At 40.7% G+C, this 5,202-nt stretch overlaps 8 non-coding genes across 8 annotated transcripts; all 8 read right to left on the reverse strand.

Moving 5' to 3' along the window:
• Nucleotides 1-3,513: 3,513 nt before the first annotated feature.
• On the reverse strand, nucleotides 3,514-3,595 carry trnas-uga. The gene has a single exon. It is a non-coding gene; the product is annotated as a tRNA-Ser (tRNA).
• A 76-nt stretch (nucleotides 3,596-3,671) lies between these two features.
• On the reverse strand, nucleotides 3,672-3,753 carry trnas-uga. The gene has a single exon. It is a non-coding gene; the product is annotated as a tRNA-Ser (tRNA).
• A 75-nt stretch (nucleotides 3,754-3,828) lies between these two features.
• trnas-aga lies at nucleotides 3,829-3,910 on the reverse strand. The gene has a single exon. It is a non-coding gene; the product is annotated as a tRNA-Ser (tRNA).
• Nucleotides 3,911-3,984: 74 nt separating this feature from the next.
• trnas-cga lies at nucleotides 3,985-4,066 on the reverse strand. Its single transcript has one exon. It is a non-coding gene; the product is annotated as a tRNA-Ser (tRNA).
• Nucleotides 4,067-4,297: 231 nt separating this feature from the next.
• trnas-cga lies at nucleotides 4,298-4,379 on the reverse strand. The gene has a single exon. It is a non-coding gene; the product is annotated as a tRNA-Ser (tRNA).
• A 75-nt stretch (nucleotides 4,380-4,454) lies between these two features.
• Nucleotides 4,455-4,535, reverse strand: trnas-uga. Its single transcript has one exon. It is a non-coding gene; the product is annotated as a tRNA-Ser (tRNA).
• A 73-nt stretch (nucleotides 4,536-4,608) lies between these two features.
• Nucleotides 4,609-4,690, reverse strand: trnas-cga. The gene has a single exon. It is a non-coding gene; the product is annotated as a tRNA-Ser (tRNA).
• Nucleotides 4,691-4,922: 232 nt separating this feature from the next.
• Nucleotides 4,923-5,004, reverse strand: trnas-uga. Its single transcript has one exon. It is a non-coding gene; the product is annotated as a tRNA-Ser (tRNA).
• Nucleotides 5,005-5,202: the final 198 nt, after the last annotated feature.

Genomic DNA, 5,202 nt, shown 5'->3' on the forward strand with positions numbered 1-5,202 from the left:
CAACTGTTGTAACATATACATTTGCTTTTACATACTAGAGCCGATTGCCCTATAGCCAGCAAGTCGTGTGTTAAATATAATAAATTCAAACAATATTAAGAATGTGAATATAATCACAGCAAATAGAATTGTCTCGCGTTTAAAACAAAACAACATGAAACAAAACTTATCGAGTGTCATTTAAAGCGTTTATTATACCAGCTAGAACATTAGTTAATGATCGTTCGTTTTACTTCTTTAAACAACATGACCTTGGATATCGTTTTTGAAAACATATATATATTGTTATGTTTGTTTTATTAAGTAGATAATGTACATGTGAGATATACCCGACCAAGAAAAGTCTGTGATGTGTGTTACACTGCCACTATATAAACAAAATCTTTTAAAGATTTTTTCAAAGGCACGCTGTTATAATCGTTACCTAACGATTCATCTTACCAGCTTAAACAGTAGTTAGTGTTTTGTCGTTTTGTTTTAGTAACTTCCCGTTTAGAGTCAGGCTTGATTTATTGTCTTAACATCTGGTATTTTAAACTGTTTATGTACTTTTCCACGCTGATACACTGACGACAACTATAGTTTACGTTTTAGTAAAAGCAGCACATTCTATTATGTCTAATTCAGGCCATTTTTGGAAGTAAACAAAGAACATTTAAAAAATTATAAAACTGTTTCCTCACGACTGTCATAGATCGTTGTTAATTGATTAAAACACGATTTTGATATGTGCAACTGAGGTTGGAAAACGCTTAATCGGATCCACGCAACTGCTTATTAAAGCGAAATTGATTAGAGGTATAACAAGATAAGTCAAAACAAAGTGTCAGCTATTTGGTACTGGATATACTTGCTCACCATGGTGGATTATGCAACAAGATACCCCGAAGCAGTCCCATTAAAAAACATTACAACCGAGGATGTAGCTGAAGCACTGGTGGATATTTTTAGCCGGGTTGGCGTGCCTAATGAGATTTTGTCAGATCAGGGGACCCAATTTATGTCCGGATGTATGAAAGAGGTGGAGAGACTATTGAAAATTCGACATCTAAGGACTACACCTTATTCTCCGCAGTGCAACGGGCTTGTCGAAAGGTTCAACGGAACTCTGAAGACAATGTTGAAACGGTTGTGCGCTGAGCAACCAAAACAGTGGCATCGCTATATCGGCCATCGTCTTCACCATATGCGTCGCCAGTCGTTATGGTTCGTAAGAAAGATGGAACGAACCGAATCTGTATTGATTATCGCAAACTGAACAATTTAACCGTGTTTGACCCTGAACCGATGACTACTGCAAAGGAAGTCTTCAACATGCTCTGCGACGATATTTTTCGACAATTGTTCTGACCAAAGGCTACTGACAGGTCAAAGTAGCTGAAGACGACATCGAAAAGACGACTTTCGTCACCCCTGACGGTTGTAACGAGTTCTGTAAGATGCCATTTGGGATGAAAAACTCTAGTGCTACGTTCGTTCGGGGAATGCGAAAACTACTGGAAGGTATGGCCAACGTCGAACATTACATTGATGACGTCATTGTACATACGCGAACATGGAATGAGCACGTTGCCACCCTCGAAAATCTATTCAAGCGACCGGAGAGGTCGATTTCTTAGGGCATCATGTTGGTAACAACATCATTGGATTAAACGATGATAATGTACGTAAGATACGCGAGGCACCAAGGCCGAAAAATAAAACGAAGTGCGGTCATTTTTGGGGCTAACTGGATACTATCGGGAATATATACCAAATTACGCTGCAGTAGCCGTGCCCCTCACCGACCTCACGAAGAAAGGGCATCCAGATATTGTTGCACGGGGTGATGCACAAGAAAGGGCATTTAACACCCTTAAATCAAAACTATCAAGTAAACCAATCCTGCACCTCCCTGACCCCTCCTTAGGATTTATACTACGAACGGATGCGTCTAGAGATGGAATCGGTGCAGTACTACTACAAGTTCATGGAGGAAAACATTTCCCTGTGAGTTACGCAAGTAAAAAACTCTCAGACGCTGAGCGACGATATTCCACAATTGAAAGAGAATGCCTCGCAGTCGTTTGGGGCGTAAAGAAATTTATGATGTACCTGTACGGCACAAAATTTGTCATTCAGACCGATCATTAACCGTTGTCCTTCCTACAAAAAACTAAATTTGAAAATGACCGAATTATGCGGTGGGCGATGTACTTGCAAAATTTCGATATTCGATGCGAGTATATAAAAGGAAGTGATAACGTTGGGGCTGACTACCTCAGCCGGATGCAAGGCTTTATAAACGATACATGTTACGTTGATTTCTAGTGAAGTGTTTGTTTAATTTTAATACGCTTGTTTTTTGTAAAAACAAAACAACTCTTAAAAAGGGGGTTGTGTCACAAACACTTTAGTTGTAACGGATTCGACACTTTAGTTGTAACGGATTCATCTAGATCGTAATCACGATATATCCTGCTGTGCGCGCTTGATAGACCCTTTTGTTGTACTGCATTATCTCGCCCTATTTTTATCGTCTTGTGTATTGCTTTCGCGTCCAAACTTACGCCCACAATTAACGACCCCATTGTCCGCCTGATAGCACGCGGTCAAGGCGTCTAACACCCAGCGTGCAGCATTCTTTCTTTTTGTCTACTGTACGTATAAATAACTGTGATACTTGCAAAGCCATATAAGCTAAAATGAGCCGTTGTAGGCCTACTAGTCTGTTACAGGTTATTACGATCGTGTCAGCTGTTGCGTTATTCTATGCTCTAATGCAATTCTATTTGAATAAGGTTGTGTGTGTTAAGAATAAAACGTTGTGTGCCATCTGATCAAGGTACTAGTGTGTTGTTTGTTAAGAGGACTTCCAAGTCAGAATCCCAAACTAAACCACGTCGTATCGTGACCTTCCGATACACGTGACAGGTACCAAAAAATTCAACTCTCCTGACCGACTTGGTTACGGATAACAACTCCATGATCGTAAGGTATATGAGAACAAGATCCCATAAATACGCCCAACGTATCGAATGTCCTTTGGGTGTTTATTACACCAGATAGAACAACAGTTAGTGATCGTTCGTTTTGTTTTAATAACTTCCTGTTAAGTTTCTGATTAATTCTCTGTTTCTTTCATTCTCTGATTTCGATACAGAGCGTTCAATTAAACGTTTATTTGTTTCTAAATTATCTTGGCGCAGTTTCGTGTTTACCATGCCATAATAGCGAATTGGCAGTATAAAGTCCATTAATGATATTTGATTAAATTTAAGTAACTCTGTGTGAGTTTACCATATAATGGATGCAACGGCCACGATTTTTAAGCGATGCTGTTTTTTATACTTTCATCCATAGAGTGTTTAAACAATTGTTACTTTGCGGTTGGTTCCCATCTCTTCGTTCTTTCAATAACATGGCTATCGTTTTCGAAGAGATAAATATAACATTATGTTGTCACGTTTTAATTTGTTAGAATTAATTTGTTCCGAGTAAGATCATCATTTATCTCAAAAATTAGATAAAGAACGTCGCCGACAGGATTCGAACCTGTGCGGGCAGAGCCCAACAGATTTCAAGTCTGTCGCCTTAACCACTCGGCCACGACGACTTCGGTTTCATCAAAGAATTAATTTGTAACCGTTCCGAGTAAGATCATCATTTCTCTCAAAAATTAGAAAAAGGAACGTCGCCGACAGGATTCGAAACTGTGCGGGCAGAGTCCAACAGATTTCAAGTCTGTCGCCTTAACCACTCGGCCACGATGACTTCGGTTTCATCAAAGAATTAATTTGTAACCGTTCCGAGTAAGATCATCATTTATCTCAAAAATTAGAAAAATAACGTCGCCGACAGGATTCGAACCTATGCGGGCAGAGCCCAATAGATTTCTAGTCTGTCACCTTAACCACTCGGCCACGACGACTACGGTTTGACCATGAATTAATTTGTAACCGTTCCAAGTAAGATCATCATTTGTCTCAAAAACAGGAAAAAGAACGTCGCCGACAGGTTTCGAACCTGTGCTGGCAGAGCCCAAAAGATTTCGAGTCTGTCGCCTTAACCACTCGGTCACGACGACTACGGTTTCACCAAAGAATTAATTTGTAACCGTTCCGAGTAAGATCATGATTTGTCTAAAAAATAAGAAAAAGAACGTCGCCGACAGGATTCGAACTTATGAGGGCAGAGCCCAACACATTTCAGGTCTTTCGCTTAACCACTCGGCCACGACGACTCCGCGTTCATCAAAAAATTAATTTGTAACCGTTCCGAGTAAGATCATCATTTATCTCAAAAATTAGAAAAAGAACGTCGCCGACAGGATTCGAGCCTATGCGGGCAGAGCCCAAAAGATTTCGAGTCTGTCGCCTTAACCACTCGGCCACGACGACTACGGTTTCACCATAGAATTAATTTGTAACCGTTCCGAGTAAGATCATGATTTGTCTAAAAAATAAGAAAAAGAACGTCGCCGACAGGATTCGAACTTGTGAGGGCAGAGCCCAACAATTTCAGGTCTGTCGCTTTAACCACTCGGCCACGACGACTCCGGTTCATCAAAGAATTAACTTGTAACCGTTCCGAGTAAGATCATCATTTATCTCCAAAATTAGAAAAAAACGTCGCCGACAGGTTTCGAACCTGTGCGGGCAGAGCCCAAAAGATTTCGAGTCTGTCGCCTTAACCACTCGGCCACGACGACTACGGTTTCATCAAAGAATTAATTTGTAACCGTACCGAGTAAGATCATGATTTGTCTCAAAAATAAGAAAAAGAACGTCGCCGACAGGATTCGAACTTGTGAGGGCAGAGCCCAACACATTCTCAGGTCTGTCGCCTTAACCACTCGGCCACGACGACTACGGTTTTATCAAAGAATTAACTTGTAACCGTTCCGAGTAAGATCATCATTTATCTCAAAAATTAGAAAAAAACGTCGCCGACAGGATTCGAGCCTATGCGGGCAGAGCCCAAAAGATTTCAAGTCTGTCGCCTTAACCACTCGGCCACGACGACTTCTGTTTGACCATGAATTAATTTGTAACCGTTCCGAGTAAGATCATCATTTGTCTCAAAAATAAGAAAAAGAACGTCGCCGACAGGATTCGAACTTATGCGGGCAGAGCCCAACAGATTCTCAGGTCTTTCGCTTTAACCACTCGGCCACGACGACTACGAGTTCACAAAAAAATAATTTGTAACCGTTCCGAGTAA

This window comes from Ciona intestinalis, unplaced genomic scaffold (assembly GCF_000224145.3).
Source record: "Ciona intestinalis unplaced genomic scaffold, KH HT000694.1, whole genome shotgun sequence".
Taxonomy (NCBI): Eukaryota; Metazoa; Chordata; class Ascidiacea; order Phlebobranchia; family Cionidae; genus Ciona; species Ciona intestinalis.